Source organism: Mustela lutreola, chromosome 3 (assembly GCF_030435805.1).
Source record: "Mustela lutreola isolate mMusLut2 chromosome 3, mMusLut2.pri, whole genome shotgun sequence".
In the NCBI taxonomy this organism is placed as follows: domain Eukaryota; kingdom Metazoa; phylum Chordata; class Mammalia; order Carnivora; family Mustelidae; genus Mustela; species Mustela lutreola.
In genome coordinates, this window is record NC_081292.1 from 93,271,053 (window position 1) to 93,285,783 (window position 14,731).

Sequence of the window (14,731 nt, forward strand, 5' to 3'; positions counted from 1 at the left end):
AGCGGGAACCTAGAGACACCGAGTACATCCACGTTTGCTAGTGATAGGCGTGTATGGTGCATGGACCGCCTATGAGAATTCATACACCTTGCACATTTTTAAGTGGGCATCTGAAACTTTTTAATCATAAACTTTTCATCACAATATATGTATATTTTATTAACTAGGTGTTGAAAATATTAAACATTTAAAAAATGAGATAGAGGGCACCTGGGTGGCTCAGTCACTAAGCAGCAGCCTTTTGCTCAGGTCATGATCCCAGGGGCCTGAGATGAAGGCCCACATTCCTGATCAGCAGGAAGCCTGCTTCTCCCTCCCTGGCTCTCCCTACTTGTGTTGTGTGTGTGTGTGTGTGTGTGTGTGTGTGTTTGTGTGTGTGTGTCTCTCTCTCTCTACCAAATAAATAAATAAATCTTTAAAAAGAAAATGAGATAGGAAAGGATCGACTTCATTGGAATAACATTTGCTTGCTACAAGTTGATTTTTTTTAAGCAGAACAGTCTCATTTTTTGTTATTTTATTTCCCAAAAGACACTGGAATGGAATGAAACCATTAAAATCCTTACTTGTGCCTTTCCCTATTATGTCCCTAAAAATATGTAGTTTAATTTAAATATGAAGGAATGAGTGTCACTAACCAAAACTGATTGTTATTCTGATGTCAGAGCACTTCCAACATCTGCCCAAATCCCCTTTCTGATGTTAACCTTTACCCTAATAAGGAGAGGAATCCCTAAAAGCAGAGCCCCAGGACTGCCCACAGAAGGGCATTATTTGAAACAAAACTGGTATTTCAACTTTGGTATCAGCCCAAGTCCTACACTCTAATAAGATCTGAGAGGAGTGTCTTGATCTTCCAGGAAGGAGAGGAGTATCCTGATATCAGACCCAAGAATGGGCATATCATCGATCCTACAGAGCACACATGGAGTTTGGATCTGGAAATGGACTCCCTTAAAATGATCTGCACATAAGGATTCTTTATAGAGATTTTTCAACTACCCTTGGGGACATGGTACCCTACACCCACAGGTGTAGACAAATATTTTACAAGCTATGCTGGGAATGAGGTGGGGAGAGAAATATGGAGGTTGTTATAGGAAGATAGAAGGTTAAAGGAAGTTTTTGTTTTGGGTTTTTTCCTTTTGTTTTTAAGAAAAAGGTCATTTGTCTTCTGACTGGAAGGATCCATTGGAACGAGAACTTGATATTGACCCTGGGAGTGGAGTCCTGGAGAGGGCTGGAGGGAACAAATCCCAGACACAAGGAAGAACAAACCCAATCTGGGGATGTCTGCTCTTCTCAATAAACCTGCTCTGTCTTCAACTCTTTCTGTGTTTCTTGTACATTTCTCCAATTACCATGTAAATTCCATGATGCCAGGGACTTTTCTGTGTCGTTCGCCACAGATTTACAAACACTCAGGGCAGTGTGTAGCACTGACTAAATATTTGTTGAGTAAATGTCTAAAAACAAATTAAAAATGGATACAAATGTAGGTATAGATTTGATTGGGTGGTGGTAAGATAAGGGAATTCCTACACAAAGGGCTTTTATTTTCTTGAAGTGTGACACTAGTCATGAAGTTTTGGAACACAGGTGAGGTTTGGTGGGGTGAGGTCCAGAGCCGATGACCAAGAAAGGATTCTTGAGACGTCTTAGGTGCAAATGGTGGTTTTATTAAAACACAGGGATAGGACCCAAGGGCAGAAAGAGCTGCTCAGACAGAGGCATGGTTGACTGGGAGCTGAGGAAGGTGAGGACAGAGGGGGTGTCCAGAAGGACTGTCATATGCTAAAGAAGAATTTCAGGATAAGGGAGACCTGGTTATTGTAATGTCAAGGCTGTTTTTGCCTCTAATGAGGGAAAGCATGAAGACAGTCGGGAGTTTCCTGGAGATATGTTACATTCCTCCTATCACACATCCTTGTCAGTGGGCTTTGGGCTTAGAAGAAATTCAGTTTTATTACACTTCCCTCCCCCTTAGCCTCCCAGAATTTTATGGAGGGGAGGGTGATGGTGATGTTAGGGCTTCCGGAAACTGAGGTATGGGTGTCTGGAAGTCAGGCTATTGATGAGAAAGCTTCTTCCTTCCTTGTAAGTCGCTAGGACATTCGTAGATGGAGGGAGACTCCTGTCCTGCAGGACTTGGATCTCTATCAGTTAAGCATTGTTTTTCCTTTAGGGCAGCCAGGAGTGCATGAGGAATGTTACACATATGGCATGGGGAGAGGGTGTAGGGTGCCAGTTTCTGCTTTGTCCTAAGCTTGCCTTCTGCTCCCTCATCCCTAGGACAGGAGCTGGGAGTGAGGTGACATAGTTCAGAAGAGGTGGGGGTAGGAATTGTTGAGGCAAGTCTTGAAGGTGTGAAACGGTCATCCATTAGAGGGAAAGCAAACTCACCAGAGAGACAAGGGAATTTGAAGCCAGGGTTGAGTATCCACTGGAGAATTGTAGTCAAGTGTTTTAAAGTACAGCAGTTTGGCTCAGCTGTATGATTCCTTCCTGGTTTCTGGTGCATGCCGCTGGCATTGGTAGAATCATTTCTAAAGAAACAAAGCAAAAGAGGATAAGCCTTTCTTTCACAAACTATGATGAATCAAGTTTTGAACATGCTGGGCTTTGAGGCACAGGTGGGACATCAGTGAAATGGCATGAGTAGGTAGTCAGTTACACGGGTCTGGTGGGTAGGAAAGAAACAGATGGTCATATATCAGTGGGAGAGATGTTGGCTAGGTAATGGGAGCTGAAACCAAGGGCACAGTTGATATCACTACAAGAGAGGGTAGCTTGGAAGAGAAAGGTTAACTGAACCCCCGGGGAAACCCTGATGGGAATGTCACATGCATTTCTCAGGCATGCCAATGTTGACACAGATTACTGTAACTCCTGGGGGCCAGAAGCCATGTCTTTGAGATTCATTCATTCTCTGCCTCTGGCATAGCGTGGGCCACATTGAAGGTAATTCTAAAATTCATTCCGATTTGATTTCATTGCACTTTTCATTTACCAGAATCTTGTCATGGTTTGCTAGTGTATCATTTTCTCGAAAAGATTAAATAAGGACCATTTTACAAATATGAGATGAATGCCTGAAGGGATTTTGTTTAATTCATTCATTAGCTCGGGAACCACTAAGATGTTACCACCACTTCAAGCAAGAATCTCAAGGCAGACACATATACAATCAGTAATACTTAAACGAATTTGCTTTGATAGATGCAAATAGATATGCAAATAGAATGCAAATGGATGCAAAACTGCCTTCTACCAAAGGAAAGGGGGTCAACTGTACTTCCAGTGGACAAAATTCATTTACATATAGCTAGACAAGATCATCTGCATCCACATCAATTATGTACAATCTATAGAGTTGCGAAATAGCTCAAAGACAAGAAAGGCACAGAATATCCCATAGAATTGGTCAGCCCAGAAGGGTACATGAGACAACACCTGTTTTCACTTGGAAGACACTATAATCTTTTAGGTTCATTTCAATGTCTTTCGTGATTTTGCCTCTGCTTTAAAAGAAAAAAAAGTTACCCTTATCATTCTTATTAGTTTGAAAAAAAACTAATAAAATACTAGTCTGTTATAAAATACACATGGAAGAATGTTCTGGCACTATCATACCCAATTTGGGGTACTAACTGATTAGGAAGATGAGGCAGAATTTGGGAGCCCCTAGAATGAGTCTGTTTCTGGTTGGAATGGGAAACATTTAAGAATCAAACTAAATGATCTCAAATCCACTCTGGAATGAAACAGGTTATAAGGAAAATACAGAATATGTTGAAATGGACCTGTTGGCTCATTGTGAGCTTTCCTGGTCAAATGGAGACCTCTACCATGATGCTTGTCCTCCATGTCCCACCCATCCCATACCTGCTATCCTGGCACCAAAGGGCCACCAGACTTTAGGCTCGGTCTTCAGTTCCAAATGGAAACCCTCTGTTCCCACAGTAGTGGACAGGATGACTCTGGTTGCTGGTGGAAGCGTCAGCTGCTTTAGTCCAACAGTTCAAGAGAGGATCAGAAGAGCATAAGGACGATATTGGAAAAAAATGCTCAGAAGAATTTCCAGAACACAATATTTCTCTTTGCAATTTTTGAGTGTTCTGTAGCCAACCTGCCAAAAAAAAAAAAAATGTGAAAACTATAAATAGAGAGGAGTGGGAAGAAGAAATGAGGACCTGTCACAGTGCCAGCAAAAATAGGGAACTGAGAATTTTCCAGAGATTCAGAGTCAAAGGGGGTTAATATTTATTTAGAAAAGAAGTCGTGGGCACAAGCTCTAGGATGAAATGAAGGCAAGAGAGGCAAGTTAGGGAATCGAGAGAGAGAGAGAGACTTCAAGATAAAAAAAAGTCAACTTAAAGTCTCATTCCTCATTAAGGAAAGTACAGATCAGAGAAGAGGGGAGAGACTGGGATATAGTTGATCGCCGATTGTGTCTGGCTCTGATTAGCAGCTTTGTATCCACTTTTTAATTTCATCTTCCAGCCTGTTTCCTGGATTCCAGCTTCTATTTCCTATGAAATAGGTACCATCACCAAAGACGAGAGTCAAACATGTAACAGTAGTCAAATCTTTAACAGCGCGGACAACTAACTAACCAAAAGCTGGCCCGGGGACCCCTGCAGAGTCAAGTGTTACATGCCCAGTGCCTGGATCGCGAGGCCATGGTAGGGTCCAGGGTAGGGAGACACACAGCAGGTTCTGGCCAGAGGCTAGTCACCAAACTTTGTGTGGTTGAAGGGGTGTGTACCAGCTGAATGTCAGCTCCCAGATGAAACTGAGAGAAATGTCCTTTGGGAAGGTTTCCGCTGACTCTCTGCCTTTCCTTCATCCTCCCCAGGGTGTTCCATTAGCATTTGGGGTCTGGGGTCTTGCCTGTTGCTCCTGGCTTTTGTGGGCCACGCCACTGCCACAGCCAGGGCTCCAAGGGGCAGTGCACTGTATGGGCTCTTGACTGTTCCCTCCTGACTCTCGGAAGGAGAACAGGCAGCAGGGGTTTTCATTCTTTGTTGGCATCTACTCTCTTCAGCAACCCCAAGATCAGTACCCCAGGCTGCACAAGCTCAGGTTCATGTCTTTACCAAAGGCCAGCAATAATTTCAGAAAGGAATGACAATGAAGGTAAAAAACAGTTCAACTACTCGCTCATCTGGACTTCTAGAGCAGGTGGGGTTCCCAGACAACTTTGTTCCGTCGGTCTGGCACCCTTGCCCCCCCTCTCGGTGCCTTGGTGATGAGTGTGGACCTTGCTGTTTGTGCTGCCTGAATTTGCCCTTGTCGCTTATTAGCACGGTGGCCCTAAAAGTCTGAGAGGCTAAAAGTCATGCCTCTCAGAGCCAATCGGAATAGCTTATTAGACCTATTGATTCTGGCAGAGTGGGCCTGTGTGGAAATCTCTCTTCTTCATCCCTCCTCCTTCTCAGTCTTCCCCTCCTCCACCTCTTCCTCCTTCTTCTTTGATGTGTAAACCAAGGTATTTGGGGAGCAGGGAATGATGTGATGTTTGGGATTTACTTTAAAATATATTCCAGACCTCCCCTCTCCCCCAAAAACAAAAATACAGGCACTTTGGGGGCAGTAGAAGGAGGAGGGCCTATGAAACAGTTGGGGAAGCAGAGTGATAAGTACGCGGAAGGGCTGGGATCCTTCTGCTCTACACACTTTGGTGTATGCTTGAGAATTTTCATAATAAGAGTAAACAAACAAAGACCAAATAATGAGGCTTTCATTCTCTACATCCAAATGACCACAACAGGGCATAGAATGCACTTTCATAGTTGCTCCCCTGGCAATTTTTTCTGATTCTCCAAATAAGATTCCAGCTTTCATCCTACCTGTCATAGTCTCTGGATATTGACGTTTTCCTCAACAAGGCCTTGCCAGGCCCACTGCTAGGGAATGTATTGTTTCAGATTCTGTACTCAGGTTTTAAAGATTTTTATTTATTTATTTATCAGAGAGAGAGGGGGGAGAGAGCGAGCACAGGCAGACAGAATGGCAGGCAAAGGCAGAGGGAGAAACAGGCTCCCTGCTGAGCAAGGAGCCTGATGTGGGACTTGATCTGAGGACCCTGTTATCATGACCTGAGCCGAAGGCAGCTGCTTAACCAAGTGAGCCACCCAGGCGTCCCTGTACTCACGTTTAAAAAAAAAAAAGTGACCAGTTTCCCGTTTGGAGTGACTCGAATGCAGGACTCACAGTAAGCCATTGTCTTGCTGTGTCCCATCCCTTTCTAAGGACTGCTCCTGCTATCTCTGGGAGATCACAGCATTGGGAGGGGCAGCCCAGTCCTGGGCCATTACAGCAAAGCTGCAGCCTGAAGGGCACGGGTGAGATCTGTGGTTTGAGCTGTCCGAGTCTCACGGAGAAAAAAAAAGAGAAATTAATCATCATTTGACCATGACATTCCCACTAAAAAGGAGGACTGTGGGAGAAAGAGCAAGGGAAGAGGAAAGAAAAATCTCAAAATAAAAGTGGGGTGGATGGCAGGAGGAGGAGAGGGTCTCGGAAATTGGGGGCGGTGTGGCGATCGAACCAACGCTAGCCACAAACACAGGATTCCGCCCATTAGTCTAGAGTGGACTGGACATAAACATGCTCGCACATCTACTTGTCGGCTGCGTTTTGTCGGCCGGCCCGGTAGCGAAGTGATTCTTTAAGAGCTCTGAGAACCCAAACTTGTGGCCGCCCCGCAGCTGAGCTGAAGTGGAGCTGGGAGCTGCCCAGACGACCCGAGGCTGCCAGCTGACCACCTTCCTCCCTAGAGATCGCTGGAGCCAAACTCAGCGGGGGAGAAGCCACACTCGCGGGTGGGTCCCGGGGCTAAGGGCGGAAGCCGTGTTCCCACAGAGGACTCCGCGCCCAGGTGGCTGCAGCGGCGGCGCCCGGGACCATAGGCCTGACACCCGGACGCGCCCCCCTCTCTGGACAACCGGCCGCAAAAGTAAAAGGCCAGCATCCCGCCACGGCTATGCTTCCCGCGGGACAATCTCGGGAGAAGGTCCTGGAAGAGGTTCGCAGGCCGATTTTCCGAGGGAAAGGGCGAGGTGGGGAGGGAGCGCCCCTGACCCTCCCCGCCCTCCCTTCTCCCGCTCACCCGGCATCAACAGCGGCGGGGCTGCCCTGCAGAAACGTAGGCGAGGTTGTAGTGTCGCCCTCCGCCGCTCGGGGGCAGGACCACCTGCTGGCTCGACCGCAGCGGCCCGCGCGCCTCTCTTGGCGGAGGCAGGCGGAGGCGAGCCTGCGGCGTCCTCTTTCATTGGCCCGGCGGGGGCGCTGCCATGTTGGAGCAAGCGGTGCCTTCTGTGCGGTGGAAACGCCATGGCTTCACCGGTACCGTCCGGGAGCGCAGCCTCCTACCTTTCCTCCTAGCTCGAGTGTTGGTGCTGAGAGGCGGCGGCCGGCGGGATGGAGAGAAGTAAGATGAACCTGCCCAAGGGGCCGGACACGCTCTGCTTCGACAAGGACGAGTTCATGAAGGTGCACGCCTGGGCTCTGCTCCCCGGAGCCGGGCCGTGGGTGGCCTGCCCTCCTTGGCCCTCCCGGTCCTCTCCTCGGGCTTCTCCTGCGGGCTTCCTGGGCTGTCCCCGCCCCGGACGGGTCCTCGGCGGGGACCTCACTGCACTTCGCAGTGAGTCTCTTGGCCTCGGGTGGGCTAGGTGCAGCCTGGAGAAAGCACTCCTGTGAAATCGTGCACATTGAATGAAAAGGCCTGAAAGTTCAGGGCAAAACGCATCTCTGAACACACGTACTTACCAGGAATTGGGTCAAAAAGGCACTTAACCTAACGTTTATGCCTGACTTTCGTCTTAAGCTCCCGGAATGAGAAATCTGAAAGACTGTACTGTCCTTACTGGTTCTGGTCCAGTACTACAAAGCATACCAAGCTCCTTTTCTAAAGTTGCCCTACTTCTCTTGGTGAGGTCAGCCTGAAGTTGGCAGCAGATAACTGTAGGACATAAACTTACAGAATAGAAATTTAAACTGAAAAGACTTTACTGACAGGAAAGGTTCATCAGACATAGCCTTGAAAATGTCCCAAGGTTTGAATTAGAGCCAGGAGGAGCTTTATCTGTTTTCTGTATCCCTCTGGGTCTGTACTTAAACTATCAAAACGTATATGTTTAATTTCTAAGGATTGGGATTTAGTAGCTGGTTTCAGTGTTAAAAAGTTTTGGCTCTGTAGGTACCTAAAATTATGAAAAGAGTTTGAATTTCTTACTTTTTTATGGCTTCAAGTCACAATATGTTTTTTTCTTTTTTGGGTTAACCAGCTAGTTCCTTTTTGATACTTGCATTCAGATCACATCTCCCAAACTCTGGCTTTAAAAGTGCTTATGTCTGGATCCTCTGCGGTGTGGCCATATCATTTTTAATATGTAGGGATGTCTAGACGAAGGTATATTGTACTCTTGTTCTTGTATGGTGATGTTAAGCCACTGTAATAAAAGGTGTAAATTGAATGGAGTGTCTGAAGGAGAGCACAGAGTGAATTCTCTGATCCAGAAACCTCTTGTTAATGAAGGACACGTGATGAGGAGAGAGGTCATTGGAAGAAGAAAAGGCACACACACAGACTTAAAGAATGTCAAAGCACGGAAGTCTCTTTAGCTTGTCTGTCTTTGGACTTCGTCAGGCTTTCTTTGGGCCTAACACTAGCATTTTCTCGCACTTCCTTGCCCCGCCATCTTTCTCACTCTGAGCTGACAGAATGCCTTTGGTCAAAGCAGCTTTGAAAATAGAAATCTCAAAATAGCAGTTCTAAAGTAGGACTTAGAGGTAGGAAGAGAGCAAACTGGGAAAGTGGCTAGAATGCCAGCAATTCCATATTTTTTCAAGGCTCTGACATTTCTGAATATAATGTATAATTTGTAGTGTTAATGAACGTGACCCCTTCATACATAGAAGGAAAATACATGGAACAGCTGTTCTGTGTAAAGTGGTATTGATCTTCTATGTGGGAGCTGGAGATAAAAGTTATATGCAATTTGTGTTTCCGTCAGAGAGATGTTAAGCTACAGTTCCGAGGCAGAAATGAGTGGAGAGCTTGCTGTCGGGGTTGTATTTCTACATAGGTGTCTTGTTTGGCACATTTTGGAATGAGACTGGGATGGTAGAAAGGGAGATGAGGTGGGGCTGCGGGTTGCACCTTGGACACTGCATACATTGAGGGGTCCACGTTGATGCAGTCTTCATGGTAGAGCTGCAGTCAGGTTTACAGCAGGAAGTTGCATGGTCATATCTGTTGAGTTCGAGCTGACTGGTGGCAAGAGACTACTTAAAAAGTCATGTTTATGAGATCTAATGAGAAATAGAAGGGGAAAGGTATGCAAAAGAGGTAGGTGATCAAAGTGCAGGAATGGCAGATGGGGAAGGGTCACCTGGGTCAGAGGCACTGGCAACATCATACTTTGTCGGCTTAGAAATACGAAAATCCTTTGGGTTGACAGCCAAATAATAGATGAGCAGGACATAAGGTATTGGTAGTAGGGGGAGAAAGTGGCATAACAGATAAATTAGACCATTTACATGGGTGTGCTATTGACATCACATGTAGCCTTCCTCTTCCATCTCAACATATGACTTCATCTCCAGTCGTACAGAAAAATTAGCAGCCATCCCACGGGACCTCCTCCATCCTGCTGATCATGAGCCCATTCTTGTATTTGTCCCCTTCTCCTCCTCGCCTGGTACGGGGAGGGGCTCTCCTTCCTCCTCGGGTTCAGTCTCCACTCTGGCACGGAGTCCATGCCCTCCCGCCCTTCCAGGAGCCTGCGAGGATCCTCTCCCCTGCACTCCTTCCCATCATGCGCTCCTGTTTGATTCTCTCCCACTTGACTGCCCCACCTCTAGGTATTGCCCTGTCACTGTTGTGCATCACAGCCAGTGCTCAGGGGTTGACTTGACTTTCCCACCTTCCACCATTCAGGCCCTGTCATTCCACTAAAGAGTTCTTACCAAAACTGTTTCTAAGTCAGCACACCCGACCTTTCTCTGTCTCCTTACTCGACATCGCAGTAGACCAAATGCTCTGCATTGCTTCCTGTCTTTCTTCTACCTGTCTGATGTGTCTCCTGTGCAAAGTCATGCTCCTGGTAGCCACTGAATGCTAATTATGGGCTCAGCCCCGTGTTCCTTTCTTTCCCTAGATGACCTTTTGTGCAGCTTCATGACCACCTATCAGCAGGTAAGGCAGATTCCTGTCTCTGGCCCACACGCCTCCTGAGCACCAGTTCTGTGTATCGGACTTGCTGACCTTTCTTCTCGGATGTGTCTGTGGCCCCTCAGACTCATCAGGTTCAAGAAGGAATTCATGAGCACCTCCTCCACTGAAAACCACCTTTCTTATTCTATTGCCTCTCTCAGTAAACACTTCATCCGTTTAGCCTGGAGTCGGGAAACCAGAAGTCAACTCCTACTCTGTCACCTTTCCAAAATCTAGTCTGTCACACCAAGTCCTGTGGATTTCGCTTCCTAAACCTCTTGAGTCCATATACTTCTTTCCATCTCTTCTTGTACCTTTGCAGTGCGCCCTTGCCATCACACCGTAGAAGCTTCTCACCCAGTCTCCATGCGCCTTCCTTGTCTTCCTGGCCCCTGGTCTACACTGCAGGCAAGCCACTCTTGTCAGAATGCGGATGTAATCTTGTATGTACCAGGTGACTGGTCAGTCCACCAGCTCTTGAAAAACCATTTTCCCACGCACTCGAACGTATTTCAAAGAGAATCAGTCCCCCATGGGGTAGTTTTCCTTGGTAGACAGTTTGTTTCTGTGCTGAGCCAGTCTGCCTCCTTCGAACTTCTCTGTGTCAGTTCCTCTCTGGAACCTGTGGCTTCGTTGGCACCCCGGGTAGGCACATGAAGACCTTTTCCATGAGAAGTGAAGGCAGGAGCCCTCTGGACGGTGAATGTATGTACCCTCATGTTCCATAGGTAAAAGAACCGTGTGTGGGGGTTGGGGGGTAAGTCCTTGAGGCTCCTCTGTGTTCTAACTGGGTGAACTGGGAATTTTGAGACAGGCAGCAGGTCCTGTGTGTCCTTGTTTGCAGGGAGCATGCATTCTGATGGACAAAACGGAAAAGGGGAAGAATGAGCAGCTGCTCAGATCTGTTTGTACTGTGCTGGCTGATTAGCTGTGACCTGCAGATGTGGGTCCCATCCTCGGCTCTGCTCTCTGCCTGCTTATGTCTGACTTGGGGCAAATCACTCGCCTCCGGCCTGCTGTTTGCTTGTTAGTATAATGAGGTGGTGCTTATCTATGTGATCTTTGCCGGCTCCTCTGAAAAGACTCCAGTCCATCCTGGCTTGCAGATAAGGAAACTGAGGCCTGAGGTGTGATGACTTCCTTTAAAGCCACACAGCTAGTTGGGGCCAATCACAGGCCAGATCTCCTGACCCCCCACGCATCAGTCCTTGGAAATCCTACTGTAATATGTTCCTATCCAGAGGCCACAGGTGGGAACCGAGGGAAGTGGGACAATCAAAACATTAAGAATAGCGCAGAAGATGGCACAATGTCCGCATGCCTTGGCACCTGCATTTCACCAATAGGGCCACCTCTTACCTTAGAAGAAGTTCCCACAGGGCTGGTGATCTGGATGCCTGGCCTGGAGCTTAGCTACGGTAAATGGGACCAGAGGGAAGTGATGGCTGTTTGAGGTGGACTTTGTTGACGGCGGCTGGAGAGAGCAGCTGACTAGCAGCTGACAGAGGAGGAAGAGGGAAGAGTAACAGACAGCAGATAGCCGCAGGCCCGCATGTCAGCTACTGTTGCCCAGGGCCGCCCATCCCCAGGAGCTGTCTTCGTATCACAGGAGCTGAGTGCTTACCTTGTGGGTTCTTAGTTTGATGTCACGTCTTGATGACAAGATTCCATTCTCTTCTGCATCAGTTTGAGACAGACATCGTAATGAAATTCTAATTAGCCAAATATGGAATGTAAGTGTGGAACTCATTTTATAGAGAAATTTTCTTATGTGAACTACTTTCCCTGATGATAGAGGGGTTGTGACGATGTAACATCAGATATAGTTTATCTGATTGGCACTTGTAAGAAGGGTTCCCGGCAAAAAAGAACTGTTTTTTTGTTGTTGTTGTCCTCCCGTTTGATCTTTCCTTTCCATTCCTTTTTTTTTTTTTTTTTTTGTTTTGTGAGCGGTCATCTGATTTATAAAAAGATGCAGCAAAAAGTAAAATGGTACAAGATAATCAGTTTCAAAACATAAAAAAATGAGTGTCTTTAGCCATAGCTCAGAACAGAGGAACTGGGTAAGGAGAATTGCTTGTATGAACTGGCAACAGGAAAAGTTGGTAACGGAGAGCTGAGGAACTCTATTAAGATATAGGAGTGAGGGGCTCCATCCTCATCTGGCATTTGCTCAGTGTCGTCTATATGGTTAGAGATGTCCATGATGGGAACTCCAGCAATCTTCTGGGTCTGGGTCAGCTGATGCCACAGTGTAACACTCTGAATTTCTTCCATACTGAGCAGACATCTGCATAGTTTGTCTTGTGTGTACGTGGTAATCATTTGAATATTGGCTCTTTCTCAATCCTTAGAGCCTCTTGATACTTTCACCCCGGTTTCTCAGTTTCAGCCATTACACAGTCAGTTGTACAACTGGTACACTTGGCACACAGCCCGTCCATCATTGACCGGTCAAGTTTGGCTTAAATAGAAAAGTTGATAAAGTCGGTACCAACCAGGATGTGGTAAGTCGGCCCAGCTGTGTGTTTATATTGGAAAAAGCAGGAGGGATGTTGGGGGACTTCTCTTTCCTTGAGTGCATGGGATCCTTCTTTTCTTTCTTTTTAGGTTTTAATCTGTCCTTCTCTCAGAGAAGGATCTCAGAGCTAAGCATTCGCTTCCCGGTCACATACTTTCTTGCTTTCTCTTGCTTCCCCATGTTCACACCATGCCCATTTCTCCTTGCTTTTGATTTTCTAATTCACTCTTTGTAGTACCATAAAACTTATTTAAATAAAATGTTGGCCTACTAAGTTATTGATTATTAGTAAGTTCTTTGTTCAAAATTTGAGAGCAAGAAGTATTATGTAAATATATCTTTTTGTTATTTAACTAGTCTTACAACATTTAGCATCAAATTTCTTGAAACATTTAAACAAATTAATCACAAACTGGGGCTTGGGCTCGCTCTTTCTTTCTTTTTTTTTTAAGTAATCTCTATACCCAACATGGGACTTGAACTCACAACCCTGAGATCAAGACCTGCACGCTCCAGTGACTGAATGAGCCAGGTGCCCTTTGGGCTTTTTGTTTTTAAGTTCCTCAGGTGAGGGGCTGCCTTAGTGGCTCAGAGGGTTAAGCTTCTGTCTTCAGCTCAGGTCATGGTCTCAGGGTCCTGGGATCGAGCCCTGCATGGGACACTCTGCTCAGCATGGAGCATGATTCCCTCCCTCTCTGCCTACTTGTGATCTCTCTGTGTGTCATATAAATAAATAATATCTTAAAAAAAAAAGTTCCTTAAGTGATTCTAATGTGTGACCAGTGTCGAGAACTCTAGCACTGGATAATTCCTTTAAATAGCTCAAGAAATTAATTTTGAAAAGCGAACTAAAAGCCTACATAGATTATGATTGGTGTTAAATTGAGGGGAAAAAAGGAGATAAAGAGAAGACATCAGCTGGAACAGAGTGTAATTAGGTACTCAAATATTTGTTAGATGGATAAATACATTTACGGAATGTAGGGTTTTTTTTTGTCTCTTCATAAATATGTCAAATGGGTATATAAATTCAACAAAGGAGTTTGATATAAAATTGATTAAAATGTTAGAACAGAAGTTTTTTAGAATTTCAGTGTTACTATTTCATGATGCTTTTAAGATGATCTCTCTGTAGATGGTGGGAAGATCTTGTTAGCATATGTTTTTAATTTCTCAAGCTTGAATAATTTAGTCACCGAACAAAGATTTAGAATGAGTTTTGGAAGACACAAGTCCTAGATTATATCCCCACCTAGCTGGGTCAGAGATTTGAGAGCAGGGGCTGGAGGGATGAGCTCCAAGGACATTTTTGTATACATGCTGATACCTTGGGCGGGAACACTCTTCCCACACTTCCTGTGGCTAGCTCCTTTGTGTCATTTGGATTCAATTCATTGTTCTATATTTCCTGGTTCATCCAAGTTAAAATACATCCCATTTGTCACTCAGACCTTTACTATGTCCTGTTTTCTTTTTAGCTGTGATCACTATTCATTAATCACTATTTGATCACTGTTCATTAATATAATGTTTGTTTACATATTTATTTTCTCATTTCTGCATTAGAATATCTGCTCCTTAAAAGCAGAGACCTTGTCTTTTCTTTTCATGACTGTGTCCCCAGGTCTTAGAGCAGAGCTGGAGTTGCATGATAAATATTTGAGGAATATTTATGGGATATACAGGGACATTTATTCATCTCTGTTGTCCATTGTTTTTCAAGAATGGTTGGAAACACACACATACGTGAGCTCGCACAAACTTTCTATGTCTTTCAACCCCTATGTAGTGTGCAGATTAGTGCTTAACTATTTTGGTTTTTTGTCTCGATGAAATGGGACATGTTTCAGGGCAGAGCTCATAAATTTCATATGCCCTCTTAGTACTTCTCATCATTACAGAGTGATGGTTCTGGGGGATTCTGCTTCTCGTGGAGATAGTATATAGTGATTTTATAAGTCCATGTATCTGGGAAGGAGTGTTTTACT

The 14,731-nt window shown here is 45.5% G+C and overlaps 1 pseudogene; it reads right to left on the minus strand.

Annotated features, from left to right (window-relative positions):
- Window positions 1-11,713: 11,713 nt before the first annotated feature.
- On the minus strand, window positions 11,714-12,923 carry LOC131827890 (rRNA-processing protein FCF1 homolog; annotated as a pseudogene).
- Window positions 12,924-14,731: the final 1,808 nt, after the last annotated feature.